The sequence below is a fragment of the Notolepis coatsorum genome (genome assembly GCF_963971535.1).
Source record: "Notolepis coatsorum genome assembly, chromosome: 16".
Lineage (NCBI taxonomy): Eukaryota > Metazoa > Chordata > Actinopteri > Aulopiformes > Paralepididae > Notolepis > Notolepis coatsorum.
In genome coordinates, this window is record NC_140180.1 from 67,603,437 (window position 1) to 67,617,798 (window position 14,362).

The window sequence follows — 14,362 nt, forward strand, 5'->3', positions numbered from 1 at the left end:
TCAAAGGTTCACTCAGTAAAATAACATCCCGTGCCCCTAGATGGCGTTTTAACTCAACACTTCTGAAAAACGGAGAGTTTAACTTGCAATTTAAAGAGAAGCTCACTGAATTCCTGCAGTTTAATGCTGGCTCTGTACAGGACCCCAGAATTCTATGGGATTCGGTTAAGGGTTTTATCAGAAGTAACACTACTCTCTGTGCATCCAATCTCCGCAAGGGACGTCTCTCCAAGCTGGAGGAACTGGAAAAGCTTCAAACCATGTTGATCTCTTCCTTGCAGCACAACTACTCTAGCCGACTGGAGCTTCAAATTAAGGTAGTGAAAAAAGAGATTAACTCCCTTTTAAGACAACAATCTGAATTTCAGATGCACAGAACAAGACAGCACTACTACTTTCACGGCTCCAGGCCTAGTCACCTACTAGCTATGAAGATACGTGCCAGTGAGCAATTTGCGGATATCCCTTCCATTAAGAACCATCAGGGGGAGGTAACCACCAACCCCAAAAAGATTAATGATACATTTCGCTCTTTTTATTCCAACCTGTACAAGTCAGAGGTGGTCTTTGATCATACCAAGCTGGAGTATTTTCTTGATCAAATCAACCTACCACAGATCTCAGAAGATAGTGCTAGTGCTAGGCTAGACCTCCCGGGTCTGATGTGCAATACCTTAATGACTTATGTGTGTTAATTGACAGAGTTACAGATGTGAATGGTGATATTTTTTTACTTGGGGATATGAACATAGACTGGTTTGCGAATCAATGTCCAATGAAACAAAAGATTGTATCATTAATCGATGCTTGTAATCTGTCTCAGATGATCTCTCAACCAACCAGAGTCTTCACTAACAGTGCTGGCCATACTTCTGCCACTTGCATAGACCATATTTACACAAATGTTCCTGAATGCTGCATTAAACCGGTTTCTCGATCTGTGGGCTTTAGTGACCATAATATTATAGCAATTACCAGGAAAACTAAAATTCCTAAATGCAAGGTCAATATAATACATAAAAGGATGTTCAAGAAATTCATTCCTGACAGTTTTTTGGCAGATGTTGGTGATATTGACTGGGCTGATGTGTATACTGCTGAGGAGCCTGAGGCCTCCTTAAATATCTTTATGGAACGCTTCATGAAGATTGTTGATAAGCATGCCCCTATGAGGAAGTGTATTGTAAAGGTTAGACCAGCTCCATGGCTGAATGAGACTCTAAAGAGCCTCATGAAGGAAAGAGATGAAGCCAAATCTACATTAGTAATGTCTGGATTAGTGGAGGACAGGTTAATGTACTGTCAACTGAGAAACCAGGTTACAAAACTGAATAGATCAATGAAAAAAGAATATTACATGCAAAGAATAAATGCTGTAAAGCAAGATAGTAAAGAGCTTTGGAAAACCCTTAATGAAATAATGGGGAGAAGGACAACTGGTGGGGTTTCCTTTGTGGAATCAGAAGGCACGTTTCTGACAAAACCATCTGATATAGCAAATTATTTTAATGATTTCTTCATAAATAAGGTATATGCACTAAGGCAGAAGATGGACAATACTGATTATGATTATCTAAAGCTCATAAAAAAGAATGTGATGTTAGACAAGAGTTGCACTTTTAAGTTTAATTGTGTAGATGAGCGGGAAGTAAGGAAGATGTTGAAGTCCCTTCCTGAACATAGCTCAGTAGGTACTGACATGCTAGATAGTAAGGTACTTGGCCTGGCAGCTGACTATGTTTATGGTCCGATATGTCATATATTAAATGCATGCTTAATGAAAGGTGTTTATCCCACTGTCTGGAAAGATGGTAAAATTATTCCCTTACCTAAAGATGGCAGACTAGCACTCACTGGGAAGAACAGTAGACCTATCGCTATTCTCCCAGTTCTCAGTAAACTGATGGAGAGAATAGTCCACTCACAAATACAGGATTACTTTGACTGTAATGGCTTGAACACAAGTTTTCAACATGCTTACAAACCTAATCATTCTACTTGTTCTGCCCTTACAGTAATGCCAGATGACTGGCTCAAGGAAATTGATAACTCAAAGATGACTGGTGCAGTATTACTTGATTTTAGTGCTGCATTCGATGTCATAGACCATGATCTGCTCATCGGTAAACTAGAATGCTATGGGTTTTGTCCAACAGCCATCATATTTATGAAGAGTTATCTCACAAGTAGGACACAAAGGGTTTATTACACTGGCAGCTGGTCTCACTCTAAGGTCTTAGACTGCGGGGTCCCGCAAGGGAGCTGCCTTGGACCACTCCTATACGCCATCTTCACAAACGACTTACCATCAGTTCTGTGTAAAGCAACTGTACAAATGTATGCTGATGATTCCACATTGTACTATGCTGCAAAAACAGTGAACTGGACAATGTTTTATCAGCTGAGTTAAGTATGGTGTTTGATTGGATAAAACGGAATAAGTTGGTACTAAACATCTCAAAAACCAAATCAATTATCTTGGGTTCGAGTCATAAATTGTCATCAATACCAAAAATGAGTTTGAACGTGTCTGATGAACCCATAGAACAGGTAAATAAAGTAAAATTACTGGGCATAATAATTGATAGCCAGCTGTCATGGGCAGAACACATTGATACCATAGTGAAGAAGATGGGGAGTGGTATCTCCATGGTGAGGAAATGTCTTTCTTATGTCCCTACATATATTGTGGGACAGGTGGCGAAATCTTTAATTTTATGTCACCTAGATTATTGTGCACCAGTATGGTCCTCTGCATCCAAAGGTCAACTAAAGAAATTGCAAACTGCCCAGAACAGAGCTGCAAGGTTAGTTTTACATTGTTCCATGAGAACAAACACCATCACTATGCACCGGCAACTCTCATGGTTAACGGTAGAGAATAGGCTGGTTTTCAACACAGTTAAATTTTTCAGGAACACTGTCTTTTCGTCTCAACCTGTTTTCTTATACAAACAAATTGTCAGATGCAGTCAGGTTCATTCTTATTTTACTAGGTCAGCTGATGATGGACAGATTATGTTACCACGTCCAAAATCAAATGCTTTAAAGAGGACTGTTGTTTATCGTGCCATCAATCATTGGAATAACTGCCCACTGAACATAAGTAAATTGAATAGTAAAGTGTCTTTCAAATACCACCTGAGAATGCACTACTTAAATATGTGAGCAAAATATAATGATAATGATGTCTACAATGTTTTACTGTTTTTAGACAATGTTACAATGTTTTTAGATAATGATGTCTACAATGTTTTACTGTTTTTAGATTATCATTGTTAATTGTGATTTGTCATATGTATCTTATGTTGTTATGTTTTGTGTTGTCTTTCTATGTGGACCCCAGGAAGACTAGCTCGCCACTTAGGTGACAGCTAATGGGGATCCTTTTTAAACAATAAACAATAAACTGTTAGCTGCACCTATCACCTTGGTTGAACTTAGAGAGGCGATTGCGGATATGCAACAGGGCAAGGCTCCCGGATGGGACGGCATTCCACCGGAACTATCTTGCATTCTGGGATGTACTCGGTCCCTTATTACTCTCAATGATTTTACACTCAATCAAAGAGGGCACTTTTTCTAGAGATGTCAATATGGCGCTCATATCTGTTTTACTCAAGAAGGATAAGGACCCCACCAAATGTGGCAGCTACAGGCCCCTAAGTCTCCTCTGAGCCGATCTTAAACTATATGCCAAGGTTCTAGCCACCCGACTTCAAAAGCACATCACATCCAAAAGTGAGGTCGAATGCAATGAAGCGAACTGTCATGTTCCGTGGTATGCAGGAATGGAACTCTCTTCCCAGACATGTTAAGCAGGAGAATAGTAAATGCCGTTTCAAAATCGTGGTAAAACAACATTTTCAACCAAAGAAATTGACATCCCCTAATAGATAGTGTGTACGTAAATGAAAATGTATGTGTCTGATAAAGAGATAGGTATATATGGATGAAAAGGCATGTGTCTGATAGGGATATATTATTAAAATATTGTATAATTGGCTGATATGAACATAGATAATGTATGTAAAAGCTAAATAGTATATTATGCTGTATTGTATTATGAATTAATTATGAGTAGGTATTATTGTATTGTATTATGAATTCATAAGGCGTATATATTTTTATCTTGTATTATGAATTTGATTAGGGTTTTTATTGTTGTTTTAATTGTCTGTATGACATGTAAATGTTGTGAGTGTATAAGGGTTTTTATTGTTGTTTTAATGGTCTGTATGTCATGTAAATGTTATGAGTGTATAAGGGTTTTTATTGTTGTTTTAATTGTCTGTATGACATGTAAATGTTGTGAGTGTATACGTCTGTAACTGTATTTTATGTGTTATGGACCCCAGGAAGAATAGCCCCAGCACTGCTGTGGCTAATGGGGATCCAAATAAACTTAAACTTAAACATCTCTAGTTCACCCTGATCAGACCGGCTTCATAAGAGGCCGCCTGGTTACTGACAACATCAGACGGTTACTGCACATGATTAATGCCAGCAAGGATGTTGCAGTCCCTACAGCGGTCATGTCCTTGGACGCAACGAAGGCATTTGACAGATTGGAGTGGTCTTACTTATGGGCAGTTCTTAGAAGGATGGGGTTGGGTGAGGGTTTAATTCATATGATCAAAGTTCTATACACAGGGCCTTCGGCCATGATCCTAACGGGAAAGTTCTGCTCGCCACTCTTCTCTGTCTCGCGCTCTTCTAGACAGGGTTGTCCTCTTAGTCCTGTACTCTTCGCTTTATCCCTCGAACCTCTAGCTCAATACATAAGACAATCCCAAATTATATCTCCTATTTCAATTCAGGGCACACATCACCATATTAGCTTATACGCAGATGATGTACTCCTGTTTATGCAGAATCCCTCCGTCTCTCTACCTCATAGATGAGATCTACTCGGCGTGATGGATGAATTTGGCAGCCTGTCCGGCTTTAAGATCAACTGGCCAAAATCTGCTTTTCTTCCACTTAATGAGCCTGCGAAGGCTACCATCCTACCGGCAAACATACTTATGGTGGAGCACTTTAAATGTCTCGGGATTGAAATATTCCCCACTATTAGCCAGACGGTAAGGTATAACTACTCCAGCTTGGGTGACAGGATTACAAATGACTTCAACAGATGGTCCAAATAAAAAAATTCATTACAGGCCCGTGCGTCAATAATTAAAATGAATATTTTACCCAGAATTAACTTTATCAGCTCCATGCTCCCGTTACCTCCTCCTGTTGGTTACTGGCAGAAATTGCACTCTGCCTCATATAAATTCGTTTGGAACAATAAACACCCGCGCTTGAAGAAATCAACTGCCCAAAGGAGTAAACACGATGGGGGCTTAGCATTTCCAGACATTAAATATTATTTTCAAGCTTTCTCTCTGCGACCTCTGATCACTTGGTTTGACGCTCAAGCAGCTGTATCTTGGCGACCATTGGAGGAGAAGTTGGTGTCCCCATATAGACTTCAGGATATTGTGTATGCCAACATATCAATTAAACAATGTAAATTACGATTGGGCCCTCTTATCACACATGTGATCCAGATTTGGCGTGACACTCAGAAAGTGGGTACTAAACGCCATCAATGGCACACGCATTCCCCTCTATTTAATAACAATCTTCTCCTTATTGGACAACAACCTATTAGGTACCCTAGATGGGAAAAGAAAGGCATCCACACGTTGGGGGATATCTTCGATAACTCTGGTCTCCGCTCTTTCCAGGATCTATCCAATGGATATGATCTCCCGGAACCTCCTTTTTCTTTTATTTACAAATAAGAACAGCTCTGAAGGCTCATGGCGTTCCATGGGACGCTCCACTAGTGCATCACCGCTTTCACAAATTATTTTATGACAAAGAGACATCGAGAGGCTTCGTTTCTGACTTTTATCGCCATTTACTCATGTCCTCGTATAAAGACCTCCCCCTGGATACGATTTGGAAAAAGGATGTCCCGGAGTTGGATGTAGATTTTGATTGGGATGCAGTCTGGGAATATGTTCGGTTATCCTCACACAACCCAGATCACCAACAGATTCATCTAAATTGTATTCACAGGACTTATTTAACCCCTAGACGATTGAATTTAATGGGTCTCAGACCTGACTCTCTATGTACCTTGTGTCCAAACGGTGCCACAGGTACATTTATGCATATGTACTGGGAATGCCCTCCTGTTGTGATTTTTTGGGAAAATGTTACATCTCAACTCTCAGACATTTTCTCTTTGACCATACTTGTATCTCTTTCTGTATTGTTATTGAATGATCTCTCTCAATTACCGACCTCTATACAGGTGAAAAGACTCATTTTGGCCGGCCTCACAGCCGCAAACAAATTTATTGCCTCGCGTTGGTTTCAACCAGACAAACTCTGCCCGAAGGTATGGTTTCTCACCTACCTTGATGTGATCTATTTGGAGATATCCACGGCACGTGTTATAGGGGTTAAGGAATCTAATATCGCAATTTGGTTCACTGCAGTGGCAAAGTTAAAAGAACGCATATAAGTTTGGACATTTTTGTTTTGATTTTTGATTACTGAATAATGTATTGTGAGTGTGACTCACGTTGAGGTCCTTGGGTGAGCGGGGGGGGGGGGGGGGGGGGAGAGAACGAGCGAGTGTCCATGTAGGATGATCACTGTACAGTCTGTCTCAGTTATTGTCTTGACATGTGGTGTTAAGTTATTGTCCTGGGAAGTCTTTTTATGTATTATTATTATTGTATTGTGATATGTTTTGTTTCATGTAAAAAAAAAAAAAAAAAAGGGGGACTTTAGCATCTTCTTTCTTGATGCTATGAACTCTGTACACGAAAGACTGTCGGTGGCCAGAACTGCCACTTATATAAGGATGTGCGAGGTTCTAGAATGTTCAGCTATGACATCATCACGAACGTTCCAGAATGTTGTGGCAGTGCTAATGTTCTAGCATGTTCTAGCATGTTCAGCTATATGACATCATCACACACGTGCCAGAATGTTCTGGCGGAACTAATGTTCTAGAATGTTCCTACCAATAGTCTGTGGGTGAATTATGTACCATTACAATCACTACAATAGCAGCCTTTAGGTAGAAACCAAAACCTGGTAGGAACCAAACTTAAACTGAACACAGAGGCAGTTATACCTGGGTTCCATCCTAGAGGCAAATCTTTCCTGTGACAAAATGTTATCCAATGTAATCAAAAAAGTCAACCAAAGAAGAAGATTCTTGTACCGGATCTCCTCTCTGGTAAACAAGAATACCCTGAAGACTCTAGCAGGAGCACTCATTCAAGGGTACTATGACTATGATTGCACCTCATGGTACCAAAGCACCTAAGGCACTAAAAACAAGATTACAATTACAAACATCACAAAACAAACTGGTCAGACTACTGCTTGACCTTACTCCTAAAACCCACCTAACCCCTGCCAGTTTTGACAACCTAGGATGGCTTAGAGCAGTGTTTCTCAACTGGCGGGGCCATTTTGAGTGGGTCGCGGAAGTGTGTGTAAAAAAAAAAAAAAAAAAGTAAAAGTAATTTTTTTTTTTTTTTACTTTTTTTTTTCTCACTACCTATCTTTGTGAAAGTGGCTTCTCAGCTCTGGTCCAGCTGAAGACAAAGCGGAGGAACAGATTGGACATTGAGCATGACCTCAGAGTTGCTTGTCTACCATCACCCCAGACTTTGAGACTCTTGTCAGGAGCAAACATCATCCCCAGTTATCCCATTAGTTCCCTGCATGTTAAGCTAAGAAGTCTGCTAAGAAGGATATATTATTTATTATTATTTTATTTCATTGTGTTTTTAGCCCTTAGTTGCACTTTTGTTGCAACCCCAGTTATCCCATTAGTTCCCCCAAACGTAGGTCTGTTTTGTTAAGCTAAGAAATCTGCTAAGAAGCATATTATTTATTATTATTTTATTTCATTTGGTTTTAGCCCTAGTTGCACTTTTGTTGCAACCTCAGTTATCCCATTAGTTCCCCCAAATTTAGGTCTGTTATGTTAAGCTAGAAAATCTGCTAAGAAGCATATATTATTTATTATTCTTTTATTTCATTGGGTTTTTAGCAATAGTTGCACTTTTGTTGCACTTTTTTGTGTTTATTTCATGTTTTGAAAGATTGCGTATTACTGCAATTTTTTTTTTACATAAATCATAGTGGTTCAAAATTTTGGGTCGCGACTTAATGACTAAGGAAAATGTTGGGTCCCGAGGCTAGACCAGTTGAGAACCACTGTTCTATACTAACTGCTCTAATGATCATATCACCCACACTAGATGAATGATATAACGTTGCCCACGGAATTATAAACGACCCCCCGCCCATCCGGTCATCATCAGATCATACGTAGTAACTTCTAGAACCACGTCCAGTTGAAATTTTTTATCTGGCACCGATCGCTATCAAACTGTATTTGATCATCAATATAATGCATTTAGGGCTATAAATCAAGTTCTGGAGAAAGCTGCAGAAAACGATAAAAACATACTTATACTTTAGACCGTATTTTAGTATGAATATGTGAATGAAAAAGTATAACGTTGCTACACCCTGAACAATAGATATAGGACTTTGAATGGGCCATGGTAATGTCAATTTAGCAATACAATTTAAAAAGTTATAGCCCTGCAAAGAAGGGGAACTTCTCCATGTTAAATAGGGCTGGCGAGGGATGGTAAATTATGAATTTAACCCCGGCGATCATTAAGCTAAGAAATCTGCTAAGAAGCATATATTATTTATTATTATTTTATTTCATTGGGTTTTTAGCCCTAGTTGCACTTTTTTGAGTTTATTTCATGTGTTTAACAGTGCATGAAATATTGTGTATTACTGCAAAAAAAATATTTTGAAATAAATCATAGTGGTTCAAAAATGTTGGTTGCGACTTAATGACTAAGGAAAATGTTGGGTCCCGAGGCTAGACCAGTTGAGAACCACTGGCTTAGAGTATACGACAGAGTACAGCAACTTGCAATGGGCCTGGTCTACAAGATACACTACACCACGAAGGTACCCATGTACATGTCGAAATACTTCCCAAAGGTCAGTGAATACCACAACCACAACACCAGAGGGAGTTCCACAAATCATGTTCAACCCAGATTCGGCACAAACAAGGGTCTAAACACGTTTCGCATAGGGCCGTCAGTTTATCGCGTTAATTAGATTAATTAATTACACAGCAAATTATTGCGTTATGAAAATTAACTCAAAATGAATTACAAAAAAAAAGAAAAAAAACTTTTTATCTCATTCATTCCATAAGAACGTAGAATACACATTTACAGACTTTTTTTTATATGGTCCATTTGCATGTTCTTGGTATCTGATTCTAGGGACATCTATGGATCTCAGGGAATATTCCCAGTGTCAGAAATACTGTGTCTGTTACTAGGCTTGAGTAAATTGTAATGAACTAAATGAGAATATCAATAATTTTTTTTTTATCTTTGACTGTGAATAACACCATGCTCAAATTGACAAGACCTGAAAAATCTAAGCAAATTAATCAATGGAAGATGATTAAACAGAAGGTTTTGTAGATACAGTACTATGAGGGCCGACGTTCCACTCTACTGGTTAAAATTACTTACTCGTTAGTACGTTCGTTGATAAAGAAAAATAATGTCCACAGCCGCTCCAGTGTAAAACAAAGATATCCAAATGGTTTATTTCTCTTCCACAGCGAAGTCTTTCTTTACAGAAGTGGTCCTAAATCTATTTTCTTAAATATTCACGTCACTACTACAAGGTAAGAAAACTGTATTGTCCCAGTCTCCAAAATCACCGCCGACTCGACACATGAAAATTCCTCCACACTGGAAAGCCGAAAATCTATGTTGTTTAGTCTATCTGTTCAGTACCGCTCAGCACAGTTTCAAGATGCACACTGACCTGGCTGAGAGAATTGCTGAATATATACACAAATGTTCTAGAAGGTTCGGTCATGACATCACCACAAATGTTCTAGAATGTTCGATGTTCTAGAATGTTCGGCTATGACATCACCACAAATGTTCTAGAATGTTCGATGTTCTAGAATGTTCGGCTATGACATCATCACAAATGTTCTAGAATGTTTGACTATGACATCATATTGTGACATCACAAATGTTCTAGAATGTCCTATTATGACAAGTATATAATACAATAACCTAAATATAGCTTTGGCTCCTACAAGTACTGAATTCTGCCATCCGGACACATGCAATTTGAAATATGATTATAGAATATAGAATATCAGGCATAAAATGGTAATGCGATTAAAATGCGATTAATTAGATTAATTAATTACAAATCCTGTAATTAATTAGATGAATTTTTTTAATCGCCTGACAGCACTATTTCGCAATTATGCCACATCCAGTGGTGCGTTCCTCATATCAACTCTGATTGCACGCACGCTAATGACGCCACGTGCATGAGCGCTCCCGGCGCGTTCGCGCGCTCCCGCGCATGCGCATAAATGTTCCCTTGCACAGACTAAAGACGGTGCCTAATTGCCTCTACGAATGGAATGTAACACATTTCATTCACAAGTTAGATGTGAATGTATCTGAGAACGTATTTAACACACCTGACGACCGGCACTATTGATATGCAAAGTAGCCCAGCTGGGTACTTATAGCGAGTTGGCGAGTGCAGCGCATTCCTGTGTGCACGCGTGTGCCGTGCACATCCGTGCATGTTCGTGCACGCGCTTCTGCCATAGGCGCAGTGGCGGCGGGGGGGAGGGGCTAGCAGGGGCTTAAGCTCCCTCTGAAAAAGGCTTAGCCCCCTCTAAGCCCCCCTCCCAGTTATGTTTTTAATTTTATTTATATATAAAATACATTACGAATTCCGTTATATTGGACATTTGTATTAATTATATCAAGCGAAGAACTGAGAAATTTGGCAGAGAGAGACGGCAACATTATCGTGGGTTTGCGTGATGAGTATCTCCACCTCTTTTATTGTGAAGCTGTATCTATCTACCGGTAGTCATCAAAAGCATGTCTGTCACTATAGCCAATTGAAATGCTAGAAATGGTCACGTGGACTGGGAGAACCAATGGAATAGTCCCACCGGGCTGCGTGTATATTTCCCTAACACACTTTCACTTCCGCGTTTGAGATGCGAGCGAGTTTAAATAAACAAAACAAACATCTTTGGATAGCTTCTTTGCAACGGGGAAATATAACGCTTCTTTTAACACTTTGGTTGCCTAAGGTTAAATTCATGATATACCATAGATTGCCAGCGCTATTTGTCTATGGAGAAAGTCCCCTTCTTTGCAGGGCTATAACTTTTTAAATTCTATTGCTACATTGCCATTATTAGGGCCCATTCAAAGTCCTATATGTATTGTTCATTGTGTAGCAACGTTAAACTTTTTCATTCACATATTCATAGTAAAGTATGGTCTAATGTATAAGTATGTTTTCATCTCTTTCTGCAGCTTTCTCCAGAACGTGATATATAGCCCCAAATGCATTATGCAAATAAATTTTATCATTATGGGATATATTTTTACCCGGTCCATCTCCAGCTTGTATAATGGTATATACGTCCAAATCATGTTGTTTATCGAGTTATTGCCAATCGATCACCGTGTAGCGTGACGAGCCAGAGTCCCATGAACTATAGCGAGCGCCCGGAAGTACTACGGTCGTCATGACAACCTCTATTCAACATCCTGTTTGGCGATTGCGCCGATCGGCCACCAGATGGCGCTCCTGAACCGCCAGAGAGCTCAGTGGGTCCTGCTGGTGGATCTCAGGCCAGCGGAGGGGACATATGAATCCGATCGCAGATTTTTTAAATATTGATATAAGGACGCTGTACAGCGTCCCCCGGCAACTTGAGCATGGCCAGCAATGACGTGAAAAGTCGTTTCATGGCAGTCAAAGTGTTAATAAACAGGAGCCATACTTAAAATACGGGTTTATCGCAACAGGTCGGTGATTCTTGCGTGCCGAGCCGACGTCCTCTCTGCATAATATGTGGCGACAACAACAACAACAACAACAACAACAACAACAACAACAACAACAACAACGAGGCAATGATGACAACTGTGTTCAAGTTGGCAGATAAAGTAGCATTCAACGCCAATCTGGATTTGGAGGGCGGCGAGTGGATATGACATGTTTCAAACATTAGCAGGGATTTTGGAGGACTTAACAACAAACAAGGTATGGTGAGTCGTGTTTTCATGCATTCTGATCTGTTCATCACTCGCCGCGGTGATCTGCAACAGCTGATCTGCTGTTCATGAATGAATGAATGAATGAATGAATGAATGAATGAATGAATGAAAACTTTATTTAACAGATTGCAGAATGGGTACAATACAGTATGGCGCAATACACACAATTGTTAAGGGGATGCAGACCAGAGAAAAACGTTTGTCTTTTTTCAATATCAGTATATTAACACTTTAATCGCCGATGACGTGTTTAGACGTCATTCCTAGCCATGCTCATTCTGCCGAAGACGCCGTAACTCGTCTTTGATGTCAATATTTCAAAAATCTGTGATCGAAATCATATTTCTCCTCCGGGGTCCTGAGATATACTGCTGATCTCCACTCAACTCTCTAGCGGTTCAAGAGCGCCATCTGGTGGCCGATCGGCAGATCGCCAACAGGAAGTGACTCGTCAAACAGGAAGTGCTCATCCATAAATCGTCCGGGCACTCGCGATCATTAGCAGGACTCTATCTCAACACACTGGATAATCAATCGCTCGCCCTAACTCAATAAACAACGTTATTTGGACGTATATAGTATTATACAACCTGGAAATGGTTCATCAGGATCAACATCCCATAATCGAAAACTGTCTACTCCAAGCTGATCGTCCAACGGCGCGAGGAAGATACGGTGAGTTTCAACGTTATTTTCTAACGTCTTCTATACTAACTGATCTGATGATCATATGACCCACACTAGATGAATGGTATAACGTTGCCCACGGAATTATAAACGCCCCCTCGCCCATCCGGTCAATATCAGATGATACGTAGTAACTTCTAGAAGTACCTCCAGTTGAAATTTTTCATCTGGCACCGATCGCTACCAAACTGTATTTGATCATCAATATAGTGCATTTGGGGCTATAAATCAAGTTCTGGAGAAAGCTGCAGAAAACGATAAAAACATACTTATACTTTAGACCGTATTTTAGTATGAATATGTGAATGAAAAAGTATAACATTGATACACCCTGAACAATACATATAGGACATTGAATGGGCCATAATAATGTCAATTTAGCAATAGAATTTAAAAAGTTATAGCCCTGCAAAGAAGGGGAACTTCTCCATAGACAAATAGAGCTGGCTAGGGATGGTAAATTATGAATTTAACTATGGCGATCAAAGTGTTAAATTAGCCATTGTTTTTTATCCTGGCCCGCCAAGCAACGGCTTGGGGAAAATCTGGCCCATGGCCAGACCTAATTGCCGACCCCTGATGTAGCCTATATTAGCCGTTATTTTGTTTGTTATTGTTTGTTGCATTAAAATTCATTAGCACCTGCTATAAACAATCCAGCCCCCCCAGAGCTCCCCCAATGTCAATTCTCTGGCGCCGCCACTGCATAGGCGGCAGGCAGGGCCGGACTGGGGAAATAATTCATACCGGGAGATATAGCGCGAAATATAGCCCCAATCAGGCCACTTTTTAAGCGGGGGGTCTGGGGGTCTCCCACCCGGAACATTTTTGTTACAAAGACTTCATTTCCTGCATGCTGGTGAATTTTAGTGCATGTGAATCACAAACTAATGAGCCAACAATTGCTTAGTACAATGTACTGTTATGAACCTCAAATAAAACTGTTGTGGTACTAGCAATGCTACTCTCTCCACCTTCAAAAAGAAAAAAGCAAGAGCACAACATATTTTTCTATTTACTATTATAATACAGTTAACCACTCTCTCCACCTCAAACAGAGCAAGAGCACAATACCATATTCACTTTACTGATGCACTACCCATCAAGAGTTAAAATAGCCCTTTACACAAACATTAAATAACAGACCTTTCATTACAATACTATAATAACAGTAGTCACTGCCAGAATAGTGACACTGGCCCCTACAAATGTCCTAATCCAGTTGTATAGTAAATGACCAAGTATGGCTTTGTCAGTATCCCAATGTACAGTGTACAGTGTACAAAAAGCATCAATTGTCAAATAATATTGATCACATTAACTAGACTAGATGTTTTTGAGGAAATTATAAAGGGAACAACAACTTAACCCTTGTGTCTGATCAGATTCTTATTTTTTTGATAACTTTGCAGTGATTATGTTTGTAGCCAATGTGGCAAAGGTGTGTAATCTTTGAATTATCATGGAATTAT